Raw genomic sequence first — 26,573 nt, forward strand, 5'->3', positions numbered from 1 at the left:
CAGTAAAAGGAACTCCAAATGAAAATGATACAAACAAGGTCTTTGGGAAAGTCATTAATTGGTTTTCTGCAAATGAGCTTGCTCTAATCTTTGAAAAAAAAACACAGTACATTCAATTTTCTGCTGCAAAAAGTACAGTTCCTTCAATAAATATAACACGTCAACAGAAGTCAGTAGACAGGGTAGAGCTTACTAAGTTTTTGGGTGTACATATAGATGAGAATCTTAATTGGAAAATTCATATTTTGGATCTTCTAAAGCGACTAGGTTCAGAAACTTTTGCAATCAGAATAACTGCCAATTTTGAGGATATAGAAATTAGTAAGCTAACGTACTTTGCGTACTTTCACTCTCTGATGTCATATGGAATAATATTTTTTGAGGTAACTCAACATTTAGACAAAAAGTATTCACTGCTGAAAAGAAAGTGGTTACAATAATGAGTGGGGTTCAGAGTTGCACATCTTGTAGGCATCTTTTTAAAAGATTGGGAATTCTTACAAAAGCCTCACAGTACATTTACTCACTAATGAAATTAGTTCTCAACAACATGGGTCAGTTTAAGAACAACAGTGACATTCATGATTATAATACCAGAAAAAAGAAAGATTTACGCTATCCTTTACTCAACCTATCTTTGTCACAGAAAGGGGTAAGATATGCTGCTATAAAAATTTTCGACAAATTACCGGATGAAATAAAATTTCTGACAGACAGCAGTAATAGCTTAAAAAATAAATCGAAATCATATCTCCTTGACAACTCCGTCTATACCATAGATGAATTCTTGAATAGGAATAAATCAATCTATAAATATAGTATATGCTTTTTGTGCCATTTGAAGGAATGGGGTAAATAATAGAAATAATCTTTAACTGTGTAAATCAAGAAGTCAGTATAAATTTGAAAACTTAATAAAACACGGAATAATGTAGATAGACAGGTAAAAATTGACACATGCTTGGAATGACATGGGGTTTTATTCGAACAAAAAAAAAAAAAAAAAAAACACACACCCCATATTCCTAGACGTGTGAAAGATCTCTTGCGCGCGTCGTTTGGTGATGATCGTGTGCTCAGCCGCCACTTTCGTCATGCTTGGCCTCCCAGGTCTCCAAACCTCAGTCCGTGCGATTATTGGCTTTGGGGTTACCTGAAGCCGCAAGTGTATCGTGATGGACCGACATCTCTAGGGATGCTGAAAGACAACATCCGACGCCAATGCCTCACCATAACTCCGGACATGCTTTCCAGTGCTGTTCGCAACATTTTTCCTCGACTACAGCTATTGTTGGGGAATGATGGTGGACATATTGAGCATTTCCTGTAAAGAACATCATCTTTGCTTTGTCTTACTTTGTTATGCTAATTATTGCTATTCTGATCAGATGAAGTGCCATCTGTCGGACATTGTTTGAAATTTTGTATTTGGTTCTAATAAAACCCCATGTCATTCCAAGCATGAGTGTCAATTTGTACCTCTCTATCTACATTATTCCGTGATTTATTCAGTTTTCAAGTTTATGCTGACATTTTGATCACCCGATATATATACTAAAAAATCTTGTTTCATATGTGCATTGCTTGTGCACTTGACACGTTCCACATCATAATGGCTACCGTACCGTGCGATTGATCAGTGGAACACGCAAACCAACCCAACCAAAAGGTTTCCTGCAGTACAGTGTGTCGTCGCGGGCTTACAGGAGTTGTACGAGACCGCAGCCGGCGTTGACGCGTGCTACCGCGAAATTGAAGGCGGCGCTTCGTGCGAGCTGCGCCAGGCCTTGGAGCCGTGACCAGCCGCCGCGCTCTCTCGCGAGACAATGGGGCAGCGAGTAATTAGCCTGCGGGCACAAAGCACGCAGTCTGTCTGGCCGCGCCTGCCCGCCGTCTCTCGGTTCCAGACAGCTCTGCTGGATTGCTGGAGTGCCGTCTGTCTGCATATCGCTGCTGGCAGGCCGCGCAGCCGATAATTCGACAGCTCCACCCAGAGGCCGCTCACTTAGATTCCTGTCTTTCCTTCCGAATGACAGCTCGCGTTTCTCCCGTCCAACCTCCTTCTTCTTTCCAAGGCACAAACTCTTTCTCATTTCCTGGTATTAGGAGAAGAATGAAAGTTGACGTGAGGCGGTTGACAGAAAATTGGAAGGTGGCTCAACAGAAAGGGCAGAAGGTAAAGCTATTGTTGATCCTCCTGTAGGCAGAGATAACCCCACTGGCTTGCGTTGATCGCCGAGTGGAAAGTCCCAAGTGACTGGAAAAAGCAAAGATAATTCCCGTATGTAACAAGAGTGAAAGGACGGCCCCGCATTATTTCAGACCAGTATCTTTATCCCGAATATATGGATGTTTGACAGCCATCAGATGTACACATTCAACTTTATTCTGTACCGCTTTCGGCTTTTACAACCATCGTGATTGGAAGAAAAGCCGTACATGGTTCAAATGGCTCTGAGCACTATGGGACTTAACATCTGTGGTCATCAGTCCCCTAGAACTTAGAACTACTTAAACCTAACTAACCTAAGGACACCACACACATCCATGCCCGAGGCAGGATTCAAACCTGCGACCGTAGCGGTCACGCGGTTCCAGACTGAAGCGCCTAGAACTGCATGGCCACACCGGCCGGCTGAAAAACCGTACATCAGATGGCTCAAAGACGCGTCCTACTCATACAAGACTCATTACCATACTAAATCAATTGTCTTATCGTGGGCCGGCCGGAGTGGCCGTGCGGTTCTAGGCGCTACAGTGTGGAGCCGAGCGACCGCTACGGTCGCAGGTTCGAATCCTGCCTCGGGCATGGATGTGTGTCATGTCCCTAGGTTAGTTAGGTTTAATCAGTTCTAAGTTCTAGGCGACTGATGACCTCAGAAGTTAAGTCGCATAGTGCTCAGAGCCATTTTGTCTTATCGTGGTGTGCAGAATTTACCCGCATAATTACATAATTGACCCAGTGTCATAAATCACACAGGCAGATTTCATAAAAACTACTGACAGTTAACAAGGGAATGTCATCAAAGCTTTCATGACATTCACTTGCTAATCATCAATAGTTTCTACGAAGCCTGTTTGTGACACTGGCTAAATTATGTGGATCAATGTCATCCAAGTCTTGTGCAGACCTTACCAATGCTTTGATGACATTCACTTGTTAACAGTCAGCAGACTTTACGCAACCTGTCTGTGTGATTTATGACACTTGCTAAATTAAGTGTGTTTTGTATACCACTGTAAGACATATACTGAGGAGACAGAACCCATGAGACAGCTACACTACTGGCCATTAAAATTGCTACACCAAGAAGAAATGCAGATGATAAACGGGTATTCATTGCACTAATATATTATACTACAACTGACATGTGATTACATTTTCACGCAATTTGGGTGCATAGATCCTGAGAAATCAGTACCCGGAACAACCACCTCTGGCCGTAATAACGGCATTGATACGCCTGGACATTGAGTCAAACAGAGCTTGGATGGCGTGTACAGGTACAGCTGCCCATGCAGCTTCAACACGATACCACAGTTCATCAGGGATAGTGAATGGCGTATTGTGACGAGCCAGTTGCTCGGCCACCATTGACCAGACGTTTTCAATTGGTGAGAGATCTGGAGAATGTGCTGGCCAGAGCAGCACTCAAACATTTTCCGTATCCATAAAGTCCCATACAGGACGTGCAACATGCGGTCGTGCATTATCCTGTTGAAATGTAGGTTTTCGCAGGGATCGAACCAAGGGTAGAGCCACGGGTCGTAACACATCTGAAATGTAACGTCCACTGTTCAAAGTGCCGTCAATGCGAGCAAGAGATCACCGAGACGTGTAACCAATGGCACCCCATACCATCACGCCGGGTGATACGCCAATATGGTGATGACGAATACACGCTTCCAATGTGCGTTCACCGCGATGTCGCCAAACACGGATGCGACCATCATGATGCTATACATAGAACCTGGATTCATCCGAAAAAATGACGTTTTGCCATTCGTGCACCCAGGTTCGTCGTTGAGTACACCATCGCAGGCGCTCCTGTCTGTGATGCAGCGGCAAGGGTAACGGCAGCCATGGTCTCCGAGCTGATAGTCCATGCTGCTGCAAACGTCGTCGAACTGTTCGTGTGGATGGTTGATGTTTTGCAAGCGTCCCCATCTGTTGACTCAGGGATCGAGACGTGGCTGCACGATCCGTTACAGCCATGCGGATAAGATGCCTGTCATCTCGACTGCTAGTGATAAGAGGCCGTTGGGATCCTGCACGGCGTTCCGTATTACCCTCCGGAACCCACCGAATATATATTCTGCTAACATTCATTGGATCTCGACCAACGCGAGTATCAATGTCGCGATACGATAAACCACAATCGCGATAGGCTACAATTCGACCTTTATCAAAGTCGGAAACGTGATGGTACGCATTTCTTCTTCTTCCACGAGGCATCACAACAACGTTTCACCAGTCAACACCGGTCAACTGCTGTGTGTGTATGAGAAATCCGTTGGAAACTTTCCTCATGTCAGCACGTTGTAGGTGTCGCGACCGGCGCCAACCTTGTGTGAATGCTCTGAAAAGCTAATCATTTGCATATCACAGCATCTTCTTCCTGTCGGTTAAATTTCGCGTCTGTAGCACTTCATCTTCGTGGTGTAGCAATTTTAATGGCTAGTAATATACATACACATGTACAGATGGCTGTAGTATCGCGTACACAAGGTACGTAAGGTCAGTGCATTGGCGGTGCTGTCATTTGTCCTCAGCTGACTCACGTGATGAGGTTTCCGGCGTGATTATAGCCGCACGATGGGAATTAACAGAATTTGAAAGCGGAATGGTAGGTGGAGATCGACGCTTGGGACATTCAGTTTCGGAAATCGTTAGGGATTCAATACTCCGTGATCCACAATGTCAAGAGTGTGCCGAGAACACCAAATTTCAGGCATTAGCTCTCACAACGGAGAACGCAGTGGCTGACGGCCTGCAGTTAAAGACTGAGAGCGGCGGCCTTTGCGTAGAGTTGACAGTGCTAACAGACAAGCAACACTGCGTGAAGTAACTGCAGAAATCAATGCGCAACATACGGCGAACATATCCGTTGGGACAGTGCGGCGAAATCTGGCGTTAATGCGCTATGGCAGCAGACGGCCGACGCAGGTGCCCAATGCTAACAGCACGACATCGTCTGCAAGGCTTCTCCTGGGCTCCTGATCGTATCGGTTGAACCCTACTCAACTGGAAAACTGTAGCCTGGTAGATGAGTCCCGGTTTCAGTTGGTAAGAGCTAGTGGTAGCGTTGGAGTGTGGGGTAGACACGACGAATACTTGGACCTGAGCTGTCAACAAGGCACTGTGCAAGCTGGTTGTGGGTGCATAATGGTGTAGGCTGTGTTTATATGGAATGGAATGGAATGGGTCCTCTGGTCCAACTGAACGGATCATTGACTGGAAATGGTTACGTTCGGCTGCTTGGAGACTGTTTGATATTCTCAAACAAGGAAGTGAGCGGCTCACAGTTGTTCACGATTGGTTTGAAGAACGTTCTGGACAATTTCAGCGAATGCATTGGCCACCCAGATCGCTCGACTTGAATCCAGTCGTACATCTCTGGGACACAATCGAGAGGTCAGTTTGTGCACTAAATCCTGCGCTGGCAACACTTTCGCATTTATGAACGGGTAAACAGGCAGCATGGCTCAATATTCGTGCGTGTGCGTGTGCCATGTTAAGTCCACGTACGTAGAGTTGCTGCTTGCTGCACTACGCCTAGTAAAAGCAGATGCGACACGATATTAGGATGGATCTAATGATTTTTCACCTCGGTCTAGTTTTGTTTACACTGACGATCCAAAATATTATGGCCACTGCCCACCGTGACGGTGAATGCCGCCTGATGGCGCTGGGGCATGTGACGCGGTAACAAAAGTTATAAGTCGATCAGACACGGAAAGGGATCACCCTCGTGAAGATATGGGCTGGAACTGGGGAAATACATTAAGCGACGAAGGGCAGATTATTATTACGCAGAGCCTGTGAACGAGTTTCTCTAAAACGGCAAAGCTGGTTGAATGTTCACGTGCTACTGTTGTGAACATTTAGGGAAAGAGGTAGGACAGTGAAACTTCCACTAGGCGCTAAATCGTTGGACGTCCTCGACTCTTCACAGAATGTATGGTTCGAAGGCTTGTCTGCTCTGTAGAGGAGGACAGATGGCATCACTGCCGATAGAGCACAGTGCTGGTGAACACACAAGTGTTTCAGAGCACACCGTTCAACGTACATTGTTGAACATGGACTTCCTCAGCATACCACCTCTACGTGTTCACATGTTGACCCAACAACATCGTCAGTTACGATTGCAGTGGGTACGGGACAATCCAGATTCGTCTTTCGATCAATGGATACGTGCTGGCTCTTCAGGTGAATCACTTTTTGCTACACTAGGTCGATGGTCGTCTCCACGACCACCGTCATCGCGGTGAACGGCACCTCGAAACTGTCAGCGCGCCACAGACGCAGGCTGTCGGAGTAGTATTATGCTATGGGAGACATTCTCCTGCGCTTGCACGGGACCTGTGGTAGTAATCAAAAACATGCTGACCGTGCTGCAGTGGGTGTTCAAAATGGTTCAAATGGCTCTGACCATTATGGGACTTAACTTCTGTGGTCATCAGTCCCCTAGAACTTAGAACTACTTAAACCTAACTAACCTAAGGACATCACACACATCCATGCCCGAGGCAGGATTCGAACCTGCGACCGTAGCGGTCACGCGGTTCCAGACTGAAGCGCCTAGAACCGCACGGCCACACCGGCAGGCGCAGTGGCTGTCTCTGGAACCAAATTCGCCTGATGCGAATCCTATGAAACCATTATGAGTCACTATCGTGCACCATCACCGCTTACGTAAATCGGGGGACCGTTATTTACGCGGATTATATGACCTGTGCGTAGACATCTAACACAACTTACAGCCACAAACCTACCAACAATCTGTCGGATTCCTGATACGTAGAATCAGTGTTTTATTTCGTTCCAAAGGCGGACAAACATGCTACTAAGCAGGTGGTCATAATGTTTTGGCTCATCAGTGTATTAAGATATTGAGTCTTATATGAGTAACAAGCACTTTTGAGCCCTCTGACGTACTACTGTTCTTCCAGTAATGATGATTATAATAATCGAAACTGGTAAAGAATAAAGCTGAATGTGTACGACTGAGGGCTTCGAATATGTAAGAGTTGTAGCAATTTACTTTATCTCGCTTTTGAACTGTGTGTTCTACACAGTTCGATTCCTCTGCCTCTTATTGTCGCTTGCAGCGTTAATTTCAATTCCGCTACGCGCCATCTTTTGTTGACTAGCGATCCCAAGGGGGCGCTGTGTGGTCTCCGCGAAGCGGTTTCTCGTTGCACGCGCAGCTGGGTGTGAATGGGAAGGCCGCCTGTGGCGAGTGGTCGCGAGTAGTGCAACGATTGTCGAAGCTATATCTAGTGAGGACGTGGCCTCGATAAGGTTACTGGCTTTGGGTCTGAATAGAGGTGTCTGATTCAAGACGTTACGGAAATTCTCTCAGTTCTGTTCCCTCTATTTTGCCGGTATGGAAGCAAGACCGTGTCTGGGTGCCGGTAGCAATTCGTCGGAATGTGCATCAATCAAAGTAAGACCTATCATACACCTTTGTTCAGCGGTGGTTGACATTCACATTCCGCTAAAACGGTGATCCAGCAACCCATCCATATTGTCGAAGTTAATCGTCGTGACTACTGTTGACTGTTCCTATCAGACGCTTTGGTATTCTCTTCCGTTTCTTTCGCTGTGTGCTGTTGGCTTCATATCAGAGTTAACATTCAGCCCAATGTATTAGAAATGAATTCTTGTTGCCTTGTGGTTGAGTCCGGGGTTTGTTTGAATAGACAACCAGGACGTCCCATACCACTCACGACGCACGTCAAGCAACCAAGATAAATGTGCCTTAAATTTGCATTTGTGTAATTTCTTTATCCAGTTTTCTATGAGATTTTAGTTAGTTAGTGAAAAACTATTTTATACTTTAAATGATGTAAAATTTGTCCCGCCCGTGAAATGGGGTTTTGACACGCGACACGCGATTTTTTTTTTGGGGGTGGGGGTGGGGGTGGGGGTGGGAGGGGTTCTGGTCAATTAATGAGTTTTAGAACTTTGTGGTCAATCTTATCCTTCCTTTACCTGCCTCAGCTTTAGGGAGAGGTTTAATTCCTCAAGCTAGCTTTAGGCCAGCACTGGTCCATTAGAATCCATTTGATCTTATGTATAGTTTTATATAGCTTAGAGAGTAACTTATTGTAGTTGAGTTTATTGAATGGCTTTTAAGAGCAATTTGTAGCCCCCTATATATGTTGAATTGTTCAGGGTGAAACAGAGTTGTGTTAGAAATCTATGTGTATATATATATATATGATCAAATTCATTGTGCTAGTTCCATGATTTAATGTATATGTCCCTTTTAATGGGAGCTAGATTTATCGTGTCTCATTTAGTGTTTAAGTAAGCCCACTGAAATATCACTCTCAAATTAAACTAACTGATCGGGCTTCCTGTAACACGTGAATTTGCTTAGTTCTACGTGTTCTACGATTTATCTCGTCGAAAAGTGTTTCAGTGCTATAATGTATCCACTCAAATCTGAACCAAGTTGTTCTTCAGTTTAACTCTTTATTCCCTAATTTTTGTGGAATGTAAATTTTCTAAATTTGCTAGCCTTAATTTGTTTTCTGTAAATTGTTGCCAGTATAGCTGTGACATAGCCGGCCGGGGTGGCCGAGCGGTTCTAGGCGCTACAGTCCGGAACCGTGCGACCACTACGGTCGCAGGTTCGAATCCTGCCTCGGGCATGGATGTGTGTGATGTCCTTAGGTTAGTTAGGTTCAAGTAGTTCTAAGTTCTAGGGGACTGATGACCTCAGATGCTAAGTCCCATAGTGCTCAGGGCCATTTGAACCATAGCTGTGACCTACAGGGTGTTTCAAAAATGACCGGCATATGTGAAACGGCAATAAAAACTAAACGAGCAGCGATAGAAATACACCGTTTGTTGCAATATGCTTGGGACAACACTATATTTTGAGGCAGGGAAACTTTCGAAATTACAGTAGTTACAATTTTCAACAACATATGGCGCTGCGGTCTGAGAAACTCTATAATACGATATTTTCCACATATCCACCATGCGTAGCAATAATATGGCGTAGTCTCTGAATGAAATTACCCGAAACCTTTGACAACGTGTCTGGCGGAATGGCTTCACATGCAGATGAGATGTACTGCTTCAGCTGTTCAATTGTTTCTGGATTCTGGCGGTACACCTGGTCTTTCAAGTGTCCCCAAAGAAAAAAGTCACAGGGGTTCATGTCTGGCGAATAGGGAGGCCAATCCACGCCGCCTCCTGTATGTTTCGGATAGCCAAAGCAATCACACGATCATCGAAATATTCATTCAGGAAATTAAAGACGTCTGCCGTGCGATGTGGCCAGGCACCATCTTGCATAAACCACGAGGTGTTCGCAGTGTCGTCTAATGCAGTTTGTACCGCCACAAATTCACGAAGAATGTCCAGATAGCGTGATGCAGTAATCGTTTCGGATCTGAAAAATGGGCCAATGATTCCTTTGGAAGAAATGGCGGCCCAGACCAGTACTTTTTGAGGATACAGGGACGATGGGATTGCAACATGGTGCTTTTCGGTTCCCCATATGCGCCAGTTCTGTTTATTGACGAAGCCTTCCAGGTAAAAATAAGCTTCGTCAGTAAACCAAATGCTGCCCACATGCATATCGCCATCATCAATCCTGTGCACTATATCGTTAGCGAATGTCTCTCGTGCAGCAATGGCAGCGGCGGTGAGGGGTTGCCGCGTTTGAATTTTGTATGGATAGAGGTGTAAACTCTGGCGCATGAGACGATACGTGGACGTTGGCGTCATTTGGACCGCAGCTGCAACACGGCGAACGGAAACCCGAGGCCGCTGTTGGATCACCTGCTGCACTAGCTGCGCGTTGCCCTCTGTGGTTGCCGTACACGGTCGCCCTACCTTTCCAGCACGTTCATCCGTCACGTTCCCAGTCCGTTGAAATTTTTCAAACAGGTCCTTTATTGTATCGCTTTTCGGTCCTTTGGTTACATTAAACCTCCGTTGAAAACTTCGTCTTGTTGCAACAACACTGTGTTCTAGGCGGTGGAATTCCAACACCAGAAAAATCCTCTGTTCTAAGGAATAAACCATGTTGTCTACAGCACACTTGCACGTTGTGAACAGCACACGCTTACAGCAGAAAGACGACGTACAGAATGGCGCACCCACAGACTGCGTTGTCTTCTGTATCTTTCACATCACTTGCAGCGCCATCTGTTGTTGAAAATTGTAACTACTGTAATTTCGAAAGTTTGTCCGCCTGAAAATGTACTGTTGTCCCAAGCATATTGCAACAAACGGTGTATTTCTATCGCTCCTCGTTTAGTTTTTATTGCCGTTTCAAATATACCGGTCATTTTTGAAACACCCTGTACCTAATCAATTGCAACACGTAATTGTTGGTGTTTTAACTGGTTGTGCTGCAATAATTGCAAACTTAAAGTGAAGCTTGTGGGTGATTCATATTCCCCGGTTCCTCATCCTCAGTAATACAAGAATTAAATTTTTATTTAAATCTTGTCTTAAGATTTTTCGGTGAGTTACTGGGAGAAAAAAAAGGTGCTTCTGGTTTGCTGTGGAATTCTTTAGCATTATTTAAGTCGGAATATAGCAAATTTTTTCTCGATAGAGAAAAGGTACTATCCAAAAATCAACACAGATTTATAAAACATCGTTTGTGCGGAACTCTGCCTGCTCTTTTCTCGCACGTCATCCTGCAAATCGTGGACGATGGACAACAGCAAAGTATATTCGTAGATTTCCGGAAAGCGTTTTACACAATGTCCCACTACAGATTGTTAACGAAAACCCGAGAGTACGGAACAGGTTTGCAGATATGTAAGTGGTTTGGAGACTTTTTAAGTAAGAATCTAGGTACATTGTTCTGGTTGGCGAGTGTTCATCGGAGAGAAGGATACCGCCAGGGGTGCCTCAGGGAGATGCGATGAGACCGATCTTGTTCTCTACGTACGTAAATGGTAGGGTGAGCAGCAGTCTGCGACTGTCTGTTGATGTTGCTGTAGTAGACGGAAAAGTGTCGTCGTCGAGTATCTATAGGAGGATACAGGGTGACTCAGAACTTGTTTGATGTGATGAGTCGCAGCTTCCTCGACATGTACTATTAGTGCAGATGCGGAGGAAAAACAATTCTACATGCTCACGTTAAAGTGCCCTTAACGTGCAATAGCCACTCACAGACGGTAGGTGGCAGCATTGGCAGTGGACGATATATGAAGCATCGGAAAGCAGTGCAGTAGTTGTAATGTGGAAACGGAGCGATTTATTTGACATAAAAAAGCGCTTGTTCATTGGATTTTGACCAAGGGTGGATGCATTTCCGAAACAGCAAAGTTTGCAAACTGTTCACGTGCCGCTATGGTTGAAGTATGCCATTCGTGGCAAAACGGCACTATTTAAAAATGGCGCTAAGGAAACTATGGTGCTCTACGAACATGACAGGAGTGAATGACAACTGTGGAGATGTGTTCTAACGAATAGAAGTGTAACTTTTGAGCAATGACCGTTCAGATGAAATGAGGCTACCAACAGTGAACGCCGGGCATTTGCCGCGCCGGGCATTTGCCGTGCCGGCCCTTCCTCGTACTTCTTCTGTCCACTTTCAAACAGCCGTCTCCACATCTTACTCGATGCAACCAGTACGTAAGGGACCTTCTTCTTTGATATCTTGGCGAAATAAAGAGCTTCTTTTGCGAAATCGTAATATTTATAACTTTTGGGAAACGAAAGCAATACCGACGATTATGTCAGTATGTAACTAGTTCTGCCAAGTATAAATATAGATCCCTCTGTCTGTACGGTAGCTTCCTTTCACGCTTACTGATTGCGATAGAAACAGTCCATCGGCACGGGAGCAACAAGAAAGGAACGATGTAAAGAGAATGCGAATGTACGCTAATCATTTCTTTTTGATCACTACATTTGTGCCTACTTTAATTACTACAAATCTATGCCCAAAAGACAATAAGGAAAGAAGAAATGGAAATGTGAATGCTTGAAAAGGGCATACTCGATATTAATTTACTCTCTAAAATCCGATATTCCTTGCGGCGAAATAGTAGTTAATAAAGCGTAGCGGGACAATGTTCAAAACACGACAGAAAATACGTTCACTAAATAGAGATAAGAACACCTATGATTGACATGTCATCTAAAGTCGACGTACAATTTTAAAATGTTAGAAATAAGGAAATGAAGTTATACAGAATGCTGTGCTTGTAACGTACGTTGTTGTTCTACATTGTTTAGCTCTGGTATTTACAGGGTCACAGAGAAAGCATCCTAGGTTTTGGACGGAAAAGCCGTAATTGTGATGATCTGTACTACAACAGAAACAAGAAGCACAACTTAAGGAGAAATGATGTAATGTGTGTTTCAGCTCACAAGCGACATTGAAGCAGATAGTTCCTGTGACTTAGTATGGGCAGAGGTTACATTCGACAACCGGAATAAATTAATAACTGGCTCCTTTTACCGACCCCAGGTCTCAGATGAACAGTTCAAAGAAGAGTTGAGTCTCATCACAAATACGTACGGTACTCATACAATTATAGTTGGCAGTGACTTCAATCTACCTTCCATATGTTGTCAAAAATACAATTCAGACCCAATTGTAGATAGAAAACAACTTTCGTAATTGTTCTAAATGCTTTTTTTAAAAAAAATTATTTTGAACAATTAGTTCACGAGGCCATTCAAATTGTAAATGGTTACGAAAACACACTTGACCTCTTACACACAATTAATCCTGAGCATCACGACGGATGCAGGGATTAGTGAACACACAATCGTAGTGAGACTCAATTCCGTAACAACGAAATTCACCAAAACTAAACGCGAAATATATCTATTTATAAAAGTAGCTAAAAATTCGGTTGACGTCTTTCTAAGAGACAGTTCAAATGGTTCAAATGGCTCTGAGAACTATGGGACTTAACATCTGTGGTCATCAGTCCCCTAGAACTTAGAACTACTTAAACCTAACTAACCTAAGGACAGCACACAACACCCAGCCATCACGAGGCAGAGAAAATCCCTGACCCCGCCGGGAATCGAACCCGGGAACCCGGGCGTGGGAAGCGAGAACGCTACCGCACGACCACGAGATGCGGGCTAAGAGACAGTCTCCAATACTTCCAAACTATGTAAGTGTAGACCATATGTGGCTTAAGTTCAAAGAAATAGTATCAACAGCACTCGAGAGATTCATACCAAATAAATTAATAAGAGACGGAACTGATTCCCCCCCCCCCCCCCCCCATGGTACACAAAAAACCGACAGAAAGATGCTGCAGGAGCGCCGAAAAAGGCATGTATAATGTAGACGTACGCAAAATCTCAAAGATTGGCGAAGTTTTACTAACAAGGGAACCTCCCCATCGCACCCCCGCCTCAGATTTAGTTATAATTTGGCACAGTGGATAGGTCTTGAAAAACTTAACACAGATCAATCGAGAAAACCGGAAGAAGTTGTGTGGAACGATGAAAAAATGAGCAAAATATAAAAACTGGGTAGTCCATGTGTAACATAAGCAACATTTAGGAGAACGTATGCTCAGTATCGCCGTGGTCCCGTGGTTAACGTGATGTGCATACGACGAGACTCGGAGCTGACGACGAAATTGTGTTGCTGGAACTGCTGCTGTTGTTGAAGACGGTAGCATCTTGTGGAGCCACAGCTAATTACAGGAACAGGCAAACGTAATTAATACAGCCTCTATCGCCCGTCCACTGTCCGTACTCCTGCTACTAGACATCTAGCCGGCGCGCGTTGCGAGAGCGTTAACACCACACTTCCGCACACTACAAGCGCTGGAACCCGTCTCTCTCTCTCTCTCTCTCTCTCTCTCTCTCTCTCCGCGCGCTCCGCGCAACGACTCCCTACCCAAGGTTTTTACAACGCACAAGCACTGCTATTATCGTTGCTAGTCGATGCAAATAACAATTCCTTTGGCTTTTTCCCAGAGCTTATAAGTTTCACAGTAAGACGTAGATAAATGCAGTGAAACGTCAACAGACTTCTACCTAAATTTACACAAACAGTGAAGCAATGTCCTTACTTATTAAAAGAGAGCATTTAAATTACAAATATTTACATAAAAATCAGAAAATAATTTATATCGGTAGCAGGTGCCATGCATCCTGCATTTTCGGCGCTACAGGCCCTGCAACAATCGTCGGGAAGTTCCAGATTGAAGGTGGGAGCGTTAAGGTATGTTTTCGTTACATGCCGTGGTTGATTTCGTCATTCTGAATGCATAGTGGTTCAACACAAGCATGCATCTATCCTTGGGAACCATGTCCAACCATACGCGCAGTTTCTTTGTTCTTCGGCACGACAGCATCTATCAGCAGGACACTGCAACGTGCCACACAGCTCGCGGTGTACGTGCGGGGGAGGAGCAGCAGGACGAGTTTACCGTACTCCCCTGGCCACCAAACTCCCCGCATTCAAAACCCGATCGAGAAGCTGTAAGACCATGTCGACAGGACTGTTTGCGCCACAGATCCTCAATCGAGAAATCTCCCGTTGGTGTCGGTGGTGGAGTCGGCATTACTCCGCAACCCTGTCGGTGCCTTCCAGAACTTCACTGGTTTTCTTCCTGCACGTCAGTGCAGCAGAAGGTGGTTATTCAGGCGTTTAATGTGTGGCCACGTTAACGTTACTGGATTGTGTTTAATGTTAGAATACAGCATCACTGGCGTGCAACTTCCTACAATCACACAACGTTGGAGCACAGCACGTAATAGAACGAGCACACAAGGACGTTAGTAGCGAAGAGAAATCGTCGACTTCGGTTTATACGAAGAATTCTAGAGAAGTGTAGATTATCTATAAAGGAGGGCGCGTACAGTACACCCACAGGACCCATTCTTGAGTACTCTTCTAGTGTTTGGGATCCTTACCAAGTCGGATAAAGGAAGACGTGGACCTCTTCAGAGGCGTGCTGCCAGATTTGTTACGGTATCAGCACACGAATATGCGGAAATGCTAAGTGATCTAAAATGGGAAACCCTAGACGTTCTTTTCGCTAAACACTATTGAGTAAGTTTGAGTGTAGGTACCCTCCGCCATGCACGGTGTGGTGGCTTGTGGTCTATGCATGTACATGTAAGCTTCTTCTGTTGGTATACTCTTGATTTCCTGCTTCCTTTGAATCGATATGTGCAACCAGTTCTGGAAGGACCCACAATTTAAAGCGAACCACAGTGAAACTTGACATTAACATATCAGAAATAGTTTGCAGAGGTGAAAGAAATCGTAACTCACAGAAAATAATCCTAACTGGAACTGAATGATTATAGCTCCCTCTCCCCTCTGGATGAATAAGGCAGGTGTCTGGGCTACAAAGAGTTCAGGATATTTAAGAAATCATTACATTTGTTAAATGTTGTGATGTATCAATGCATCCTCAGTGAAAGCCATGAAAAGTTCCACAAACTGTTCAGTGGAGTGACCAGTATAATGAGTACAGAATTTGAATGTAGAGTGAAACAAAAAAAAGAAAGTGATAAGGAATAGCAGAAATGAGAACAGCCAGGAATACCAAAATTCCCTCACCAATTAGACGAAATTACGGGATCCTGCTACGCTGGGAGGAATAAGATTAACACAGGCAAAGAGGGCCATGTGGCTGAAAGAAGTCTACAAGTGTCAAACATTTGCCTTAATTTGAGAACGATAATTTTGAGAATGTATGTATAGAGCACTGCATAGGTTTCTCCCTCTTCCAATGATTCATTGCCGTACATGGCAGTGAATGACGGATAGTTGGTAAACCGGAAAAGAAGAGAATCGAAGTGGTTGACGTGATGTCATAGAAGGATCTTGAAAATTAGGTGGACTGATAATGAATGATGAGGTTCTCCGCATCATCGTCGAGGAATATGGAAGACACCGACAAGAAAAACGGTAAGGATCGTAGGTCATATGTTAACACACCAGGGAATAACTTTCGTGGTACTAGAAGGAGAAACAGGGGATAAAAACTGTAGGGGCTAGACACGGATTGGAAAATATGCAGAAAATAATTGAGGATGTAAGGTGCAAGTGCTACTCAGAGACTAAGAACTGGTGGTGAGCTATATCAAAAAGGGCATGTATCCAATTATTGACGAAAGCTTACTGTTTGCTGTTGGTGTTGCAGGTAATCACCATTGACTCCAGTGTCGAGCGCTGACGACCAATTGCAAACTGACGCAAGACGCGGAACTGGATGATCCATTGCTCAAGTTCATCGCTGGCGGACTGCTCTGAAAGGTTAGAAATGCAGCAGTGAACTCCTAAAGCACCAAGAAGTGCCACTGTGAATTGATAAGTACTGATTCCGTCATGTACTTGGAATACTATGGTTGTCAAGCAGTATATGGAGAAATTATTGGTAATGTACAGGAAATGTTTGAAACATGGAAGAACTGCAATTCCGTCCCTATGAGCCCCATTCTCTGGACAGAATTTCCCCCGAGGATTTTGATCACTGTATGGTATCGAAACGCGTCAGACTGGAACCAGCCTCGTCTTCCCTTCTTCTTCATTCAGCACACGTGATCGTCGTTGTGATAACTCTAATTGATCGATAAATTCCGGTGTGTACGCAAAGAGCGGTATTATCCGTGGCAGAGCGTGATGACTGTGGAGGATTTTATCTAACTTTTCAGTTACAGAATTTATGTTGAATTCATTCTTCAGGTAGTTAGCGGGGAGTGAGAGCATGGCCGTAGCAGTTGGCACTCGCCTTGGCGTGTCCTCAGTGAGCAACGCGAGTGACCGGACGCGGGCACCACTGGGGGTGGGGGGAGAAACAGGGGGGGGGGGGTTGAACAAGGGCAGCCGCCCTCTTGTGAGTCTTTGACAAACTTAGCAATGCTCGCGGAAGAAAGTGGTAGCGTTCCGAGTTCAGTGAACTCACCCAGACTTTCGCAATGGCAAATATGAAAAGGGAGTTTTCTCCAAAGGAACATACCAGTCACGCAAACTGCGTGTGCCGTACGATAACATCGCTCTGTTGTGAAGTAGCCAAGTGGTGCCTCCACAGGCCAGTCATTTATCTCGTGCCGACGGGCCGACGGCTCCTACAACGTATACGTTGTCAAAGCGAAGTTTCAGAAATTTTTGGTGTGACGCCTTTTGATAGGTCGGGACCCAGAATGTTTGGGAGCGGTGATTTGCCACACTGCGGCAATCGCAAGTTTTTGGAATTAGGAGCTGTGACAAGTCTGCGTTCGTCGTCTTCTGAGAAAGCAACGCTGAACCATACAGCACAAAACTGGTAGGAGTTGTCGGATTGGATAAATAAATTACACGATCTCGGGTTCCCCAAAATAAGTTTTGGCGGGCTCACACTGCAAAGGAACAGGAGAACAAACTATCAGGACACGTCTTCGTGGTGTGGCGCAGACAGGACATTGAAACGTCCCCTTTCAACAATTATACATGACTGTGCTTAAATTGACACACAATATTTTGTTAGCGCAACGCAATCTGACTTTCAAAATTCCCTACAAAAGAATGGCCCTGACTAACATTAAACTATACCTTTCACAAATCACTTACCTCACAAAAATCTTCGCTGCTCAAGCTACTGCAATACAGCGAGCGCCACTACTGCCAGCTAAATAAAAGATTCAAACTATGGAAGGCACTAACTACTGATAGGGATAGTTAGCAAATGAAAGATATTAATAGAGAACGAACAATGTATTTACCTTGATATCATCATATATAAATATAGCAGTTCATGACAAATTTCAAAACTCCGCCATCTCTCTCCCCACATCCACCACTGCTGGCGGCTCACCTCCAACTGCGCAACGCTACGCGCTGTTCACAGCCAGCTGCCTAACACTACAATGGCGAGTATTACAACAATGCAAAGCAGCCACAGACTGCACACAGCACAGCCAGTGATTTTCATACAGAGGTGGCGTTACCAATAAAAAAACCTAAACAGCCTACTTACAACATTTCTTCGCGGTGTAGCCTAGAAAGAGGATACTTCTTCACCGAGAGGCGTAAAGGTAACACTTCTTCGGCGCAAGGAATAGAGGGTTTGAGTCTGAACTTGGAGAGGAGCAGTTGTCTACGCCTGAGACTTCGACTCGCCTCGTCTCCCACAACTGTGTAAGTTTCACAGCGAAACGGTGTACGAAATTCGTACGGGATGATAGGTGAGTTGTCTCAGTTTAATTAATCACTGTATGGTGATCTAGCGGCCATGATTTTACTCTTTGCAGCTCTATTTCTCTTTACTCACTGACCTTCCACTGCAATCACCACCACCAATTTAGTTTCGCGATCAATAGTCAATTAATATTATTTCTAATTTATTTGGGCTGTTCTATGAGAACTTTTCTGGCCCTTTCCTTCCGAAGATCCATAATTATCAGACGTTCATATGTGTATATGTACTAATTCGTCCGTGATGAATATTTGATACTTGTTTGTTCTGAGCAGTCATTGGAATTTGAACCAGTAAGTGCACGTGATTAGCAACTCTTGTTCCAGTGCAGTAGCTGATAGTCCCCATCACTATTTAGTAATTGTTAATGTTTCATCAAAGCACACAACTACGGTCCACGTGTTATGGTCAACCCTTTCCGTCCGCTTCCTTGTGCACAGCTGCTTTACATACTCCTGGACCATAGTGGAGGATTTGCACCTTGGGCGGGCATACTCAGAGCTTGTCTGTGCCAATCAGATCGACTACGCCCTTAACAGCAGTGGCGCCTTGCAACATTCTCACATTTAATATGTCGCGGCTCTTGTGGTCTGACGAAGCAACGCGTAACGTGTTGGACTTGAGTGACGAGCGTAGCATCCATTACTGAGCAAAATGTTAATTCAGGCACCTATACTAAAAAATGCAGTCTCGTCCAAATACCACAGTCTGATGTGCAAAGACATCAGTAAATTTCCTTGTCTTCTAAGCGACACAATGAATGTCGGATGTTACCTGAAGATCATTGTGTCACCAATTGTCACTCAGTCACTTCGCTGCAGATGTCACGTTTAAGCGAGGCAATGCAACTTTTAAACTTCACATAACTAATGAGGAGGTTTTGAATAGAATTGGGGAGAAGAGGAGTTTGTGGCACATCTTGACCAGAAGAAGGGATCGGTTGGTAGGACATGTTCTGAGGCATCAAGGGATCACCAATTTAGTGCTGGAGGGCAGCGTGGAGGGTAAAAATCGTAGAGGGAGACCAAGAGATGAATACACTAAGAAAGTTCAGAAGAATGTAGGTTGCAGTAGGTACTGGGAGATGAAGAACCTTGCACAGGATAGAGTAGCATGGAGAGCTGCATCAAACCAGTCTCAGGACTGAAGATCACAACAACAACAACACTTTAGAAAATATTGGACTGACATAATTGCCTCCCAGGAGCTCAGATCTTGCCTCTTCTAGTTTTTTGTGAGTTTCAGCAAAAGAAAACAATTATACGACCGTATCACAAACTGTGAGTGTTCTTGACGACAAAATCCGTAACGTTTTAAGAACAGCCTCTCGTGATTTCCCCATAAAAACAACGAATCATTTATGAAAATGTTTACAGAGGTTTGGGAAAAGCTGGTTCTTATGTTGACTTCAATTTGTAGTGGTAATACATGTTATGTAGTTTGTAATACATGTAAAAATAAATTTATGCTTTACAATTTCTATTCAAAGCGTGTTAGAAAGCAGTCGGTTGCTTACAAGACACATCTTTCTGCTGCAACAGATGGATGAAGAGCAGAAATGACGGCTGCTTATGCGCCGCAGTATTAGGTTCTTCCACCACAGACAAATCTGTTCGGGCAGCCCTGTTATTGCACAGGGTGAAAATTAATAAACCCGACAAGCTGCAGGGAAGGATTCCGGACAGAAAATGGAGGAAAAATGGTCGTACCAATAGGTGCCCGGAAATGCATTGTTGCACTAATGAATCACAGGTCCTCTAAGCACTTGCCGTATGTTCCTTGTCTGTTGCAGGTTCTGTGATAGGCGCAGCGTACTGTTAGCAGCAGAATGGCCCGGTGATCATGTCGGTAACAAGCCGAGATGGTGTTCGTGGACTTCCAAGCAGATGGAAACGGTCGACAGGGGGCACGGCTATACCAAAACAAGAACACTCACAGACACCAACCACATCACACAACATTTCAAGTCTTTTTTGTACGTTTGTGTGATCATGGGTACCTTCAGACTGACGAATATGCAGGGAGGTGGCGAACTATCCGTACACCAGGATTGGAGGAGCAGGTTCTACAGGATACTGAGACGATGACTAATAAAACCTCCAAATCTGCCGTGCGCACAGTTCCCCGTCTCCCCGTGTGTTCGTCTGTCTGAAAGGACCCATGTTCACATAAACGCCCCAAAAAGGGCTTGAAATATTGCGTGATGTTGTTGGTGTCTGTGAGGCTACTTGTTTTGGTATAGCCGTGCTCCCTGTCGGCCGTTTCCGTCTACTTGGAAGTGCACGAACACCATCTCGGCTTGTTCCCGACACGAATACCGGACCATTCTGCTGCTTACAGTACGCTGATTCAATCACACAGCCTGCAACACACAAGGAACAAACAGCACTTGGTCAGAGAAACTTTGATTCGTTAACGCAATGTACCGTTCCAACGGTGCATTTCCGGACACATGTTTATAGTATCTTTTTTGCTCCATTTCCAGTCAGGAATCTGTCCCTGCAGTTTCTCGGGTTTGTTAATGTTCACTCTGTAGACGACCGACGTCTGCTGTTATCCCAGCTCGTGGGTATGGATGATATATATAAAATTCTGGTTTTATTCCTTGCGGTTCTAGGCGCTTCGGTCTGGAACCGCGCGACCGCTACGGTCGCAGGTTCGAATCCTGCCTCGGGCATGGATGTATGTGATGTCCTTAGGTTAGATAGGTTTAAGTAGTTTTAAGTAATAGGGGACAGATGGTCTCAGATGTTAAGTCCCGTAGTGCTCAGAGCCATTTACACCATTTCATTCCTTGTAGTGATAAGTTTCGCTGATATCTAAATCCTGCTAGATCTCTAGTGAGTATGGTATAAGAACTGGAAATTTACACTTGCCAGAAATTTGTGTAATCGTTTATTTCTATAATCTCCTGTGGAAAGTGATCGGTTAATCTTCGCAGTCATCCTGTCGTGTCGGTGTAAAAATAAAATGTTATTTTCGAAAAGTTTCAAAAAAATGGTTCAAATGGCTCTGAGCACTATGGGACTTAACAGCTACGGTCATCAGTCCCCTAGAACTTAGAACTACTTAAACCTAACTAACCTAAGGACATCACACAACACCCAGTCATCACGAGGCAGAGAAAATCCCTGACCCCGCCGGGAATCGAACCCGGGAACCCGGGCGTGGGAAGCGAGAACGCTACCGCACGACCACGAGCTGCGGACGAAAAGTTTCAACTACATTACGTACTTGACGGCATAAAATTGACGGTCACTGCCTTTTTGTTCCAGAAGTATTACATTTAGTGTAAGAATTTGAAGAAAAGTTAAACGAGTAAACAACAGTTGTTACCAATTGTCGATGCGCGAGAATGTAACATGAAAAAAATGGCTGACAACGAGTGAAAGTTTTTGTGCCTATTTGTGGGAAGTAACAGGAGACACGTGAATTGCAGGTGTGTTAATGACGATGTTTCCATTCCATGAAAACGCCGTGTCACTTCCCTGTTGGTTGTTTCAATTAGTTCTTTTCTGGCTTATTGACAACCGTAAGATAAACTCTTTAACGGCGCTGGTTTCTGAGCAATGATACTTCACAAATCTAAATGGCCCTCATCTTTCATTTACACTTTCCGTCAGACTGTTCCCAAGCGCTTTTTCTCATTCTCTGATATTTGTGTGTCATTACCGTTCTTCAAATTCCGTTCTAGTCTTATTTCCGCTTCGTCTGTGTTCATCTTCAGCGCGCTGGCTGGCGTGTTCAGGTAGCAGCCGTACGATTTACTGCGATGAGGCTGGCCGCTCGCAGCGATTGATTGTCGTGTTTCCCATTGGCCAGCACCGGCGAACGCTGATGGCAGCCACCGCAGAACGTCGATGCGGTACGGCGGCCGTTCTCCGGTTGCGTGATGAGGGCCGTGTACCACACAACGAGCCGTCGCGGCGAGGAGGAGGGGCGAACCGGAGGGCTTAAATGAGAGCATTTTCCCCAGATAGAGGGAGAGTCGTTCACTTTTAGTTCAACTTGACACTTATATCAACATCATTCGAAATGACTGTATGGAATGCAAGCTCAAGGAAACTAGCGTGTCGAAAATCGTTGACAGGAGAAAAGCGAAGCATTCCTGCACATGTTATGAGGTATGAAGGTCAGTTTGTCAGTGGAGGGCCACAGACAGAATATTTCATGGGGTGTCTCTTATAGAGCTGGCTTGAGAAACCTTATCGGTGTTTTGATACAACATAATCTAAAGATCAAGGAGATTTCTGAATCGACACCACTTACAGCCTCTGCGCCTAACAGCAGTGCTTCTTATAGTGATACGAACATTTTAATTCATTGTCCCATGTGTTAATGAGACAATACAGGGTGTTTGAAAAAGAACTCCCTAGTTTGAAGTATATATTTAATGGGGAAATTAATGAAAAATTACATCAATGAGAACATATCATGAAAGCCGATTCCTTCAAGTTTTGTTTAATGTTAGTAAACATCAACATGGGATCTATTTGTTGCCCTACACACGTCGAGATGATATTCCACTTCTAGCCATGTGTTCACCAACATTTCAGGTGTAACTTTCCCAACCACCGCGACGGTTCTTTCCAATAAATGATTGATATCTCTGATCTTTTCACTGTACACAACATTTTTTTATGGCTGGCCGAGGTAGCCGAGTGGTTCTAGACGCTACAGTCTGGAACCGCGCGACCGCTACGGTCGCAGGCTTGAATCCTGCTTTGGGCATGAATGAGTGTGATGTACGTAGGTTAGTTAGGTTTAAGTAGTTCTACGTTATAAGGGACTGATGACCTCAGAAGTTAAGTCCCATAGTGCTCAGAGCCATTTGAACTACTGGCTTCCTTGAAAGACTTTAGCCAATGACAGATAATTTTTGCTGTAGGTGACTGACGTCTAAAATTACATTGCATTGCTGTAACTGATTCAGTTTTCACAAGCCAAATAACACACTGCGCTTTCTGTTGCGGAGTACACATTGTTTCTGAGTTGCCCTGGACTACACTGCACACACGCCTGGACTGAACTGAGGGAAGAGAGGAAAAAAACAGCACTGGTGCCGTCTCAAGTTCAAGCAGACCTGCCAACTGCAGGGGAGCCAAACTTGGAGAGCTGATGAATCAAACACCAGAAACGAGGATAGTGTATGTTATTTCGTACAGATTCTAGGACACATTAAAATTTTCAAACAAACTGTATTATGTTTTGTGAAGCGAACGAGGGAGATAACAGAAGCTCATTATGGCGCACATTTAGCGCGGCACATAGTTCTTGATCAGTTTTCCGGTGGTGGTGGTGGTGGTGGGGGGGACTTTGTACTACGTCCGCTTCTTGGGAACAGAAGTGAGAGCGAGACCGTGTAGTTAAAATTCGGCGAAGAAGACAAAGATAATATCACTCACAGGACTCGTCGAAAGCTGCTTACCAGGAAACTTAAAACAGAAAAATTCTTCTGTCGTTCTCGTGGAAGCAGCGCTCTTACAAAGATCAGTTGGGTGGCAACATGGGAGCAACCAGTGCTGGAGATTAGCTAAATCCAACCGCCTAAGAAACTCCAACGGTTTTCATGCTGGGACGAGAGGTCACTTCTAGACGGATTGAGGTAGAGATGATACGTACCGTGTAGTGTTCCTCGTGAAGGACGCGCTGTCTCAGAGGTCTCACTGTTCATAGATCTTTTACACGACCTGCCCTGATAATAGATTATGTGTTGCTACTTTCACTTGTCTTGTATTCTGGACTCTATCGAGTGCACAGTAATGCGGTCTATAGGATCAAACTGATGGCCTTTAGTCCGGAGTATTTCTGTGCACACTTTTTAGATTTATGTGGGCGATTGCTCTTTCGAATAAATCTGGTGACCGTATTTCATTCATGCAGGCACAATGGGTCACAGTAATAAATGAGCCATGGACAACTGATTAACCTCGAAGGAGACTGGCAGAGGGGCACTATCACATTCTGTTAACTAACTAGGAAAACTTTTCTGACAGGAAACATGTCAGGATTAAGAATATTTTCCGGACTAGGAAAAAGGAAGGAAGATTAAGATTTAAGGTACAGTCGACGACGAGCCCATCAGAGACAGAGAAGGAGCTCTACATTTACATCTACGTGACTGCTTTGCAATTCACAGCCGGTCGGTGTGGCCGAGCGGTTCTAGGCGCTTCAGTCTGGAACCACGCGACCGCTACGGTCGCAGGTTAGAATCCTGCCTCGGGCATGGATGTGTGTGATGTACTTAGGTTAGTTAGGTTTAAGTAGTTCTAAGTTCTAGGGGGCTGATGACCTCAGATGTTAAGCCACATAGTGCTCAGACCCACTTGAACCATTTTTTTTACCGTTCCAGTCTCGAACGGCGTGCAGGCAAAACCATTTCTCGGTTCGAGCTCTGATTTCTCTTACTTTATTACGATGATCATTTCTCTTTTTGTAGATGGGTATCGGTGAAATATTTTCGCCTTTGGAGAAGAAAGTTCGGGACTGAAATTATGTGAAAAGGTCTGGCCGCATCGAAAAACACCTTTGTTTTACTGATTGCCGCCCCAACTCGTGTATCATATTCGTGACACTCTATCCCCTATTTGACAATAATACAAAACGAGCTGCCCTTCTTTGAACTCTTTCGATGTCCTCCGTCAATCACGTCTGATAAGGATCCTGTACCGGATAGCAGTATTCTAGCAGATGACGGATGATCGTAGCGCAGGTGTCTCTTTGGTGGATTTGTTACATCTTCTAAGTGTTCTTCCACCAAAAAGCAGCGTTTGGTTGGTCTTCCCCACAACATTATCTACGTGATCGTTCCAATTTAAGTTGTTCGTAATTGTTGAATTGACAGCCTTTGGATTTCTATGCTTCATCATGCAACCTAAATCTGATACGTTTTACTACTAATGTGGATGGCATCACACCTTTCATTACATGTTCCGCTTTTCGCACCACATAGATTCTTTTTCTTTTTGAGTCATCAGTCTGACTGGTTTGATGTGGCCCGCTACGGATTCCTCTCCTGTGCCAACCTCTTCAACATAGATGTCTTGTCTAAATCATTTTGCAATTGGTTTTGTTGCAGTTGGTTTTGACCTTACGATGACTTCACTAGATGGTAAGTGACAGCATGGTGTGGAATGCTGTTGGGTACAACCGCAAATTACATCTACATCTACATTTATACTCTGCAAGCCACCCAACGGTGTGTGGCGGAGGGCACTTTACGTGCCACTGTCATTACCTCCCATTCCTGTTCCAGTCGCGTATGGTTCGCGGGAAGAACGACTGCCGGAAAGGCTCCGTGCGCGCTCAGATCTCTGATTTTACATTCGAGAAGCAATATATTCGATACCTCATCCAGAAATGCACCCTCTCGAAACCTGGACAGCAAGCTACACCGCGATGCAGAGCGCCTCTCTTGCAGAGTCTGCCACTTGAGTTTGCTAAACATCTCCGTAACGCTATCACGCTTACCTAATAACCCTGTGACGAAACGCGCCGCTCTTCTTTGGATCTTATTTATCTCCTCTGTTAATCCGACCTGGTACAGATCCCACACTGATGAGCAATACGCAAGTATAGGTGTAACGAGTGTTTTGTAAGCCACCTCCTTTGTCGATGGACTAAATTTTCTAAGGACTCTTGGGAATCTCAACCTGGCACCCGCCTTACCAACAATTAATTTTATATTATCATTCCACTTCAAATCGTTCCGTACGCATACTCCCAGATATTTTACAGAAGTAACTGCTACCAGTGTTTGTTCCGCTATCATATAATCATACAATAAAGGATCCTTCTTTCTATGTTTTCGCAATACATTATATTTGTCTATGTTAAGGATCAGTTGCCACTCCCTGCACCAAGTGCCTATCCGCTGCAGATCTTCCTGCATTTCGCTGCAATTTTCTAATGCTGCAACTTCTCTGTATACTACAGCATCATCTGCGAAAAGCCGCATGGAACTTCCGACACTATCTAATAGGTCATACTTGGCGAGTGTCCAAGAGACTGTGACCAATGTGATCTAGGTGAATGATTTTCTGCGACCTGCAGCCATGCTCTTTCTGTACAACACTCCAGACGCCATTTTTCAGCAAGACAATGCACCACCACATGTTGCTGCATGAAGATGTACCTTCTTGGTGTCACAAAATGTCAATCTTTTGCGGTGGCCCGCCGCAATATCACCAGGCTTGTCG

This window comes from Schistocerca americana, chromosome 4 (genome assembly GCF_021461395.2).
Source record: "Schistocerca americana isolate TAMUIC-IGC-003095 chromosome 4, iqSchAmer2.1, whole genome shotgun sequence".
NCBI lineage: Eukaryota > Metazoa > Arthropoda > Insecta > Orthoptera > Acrididae > Schistocerca > Schistocerca americana.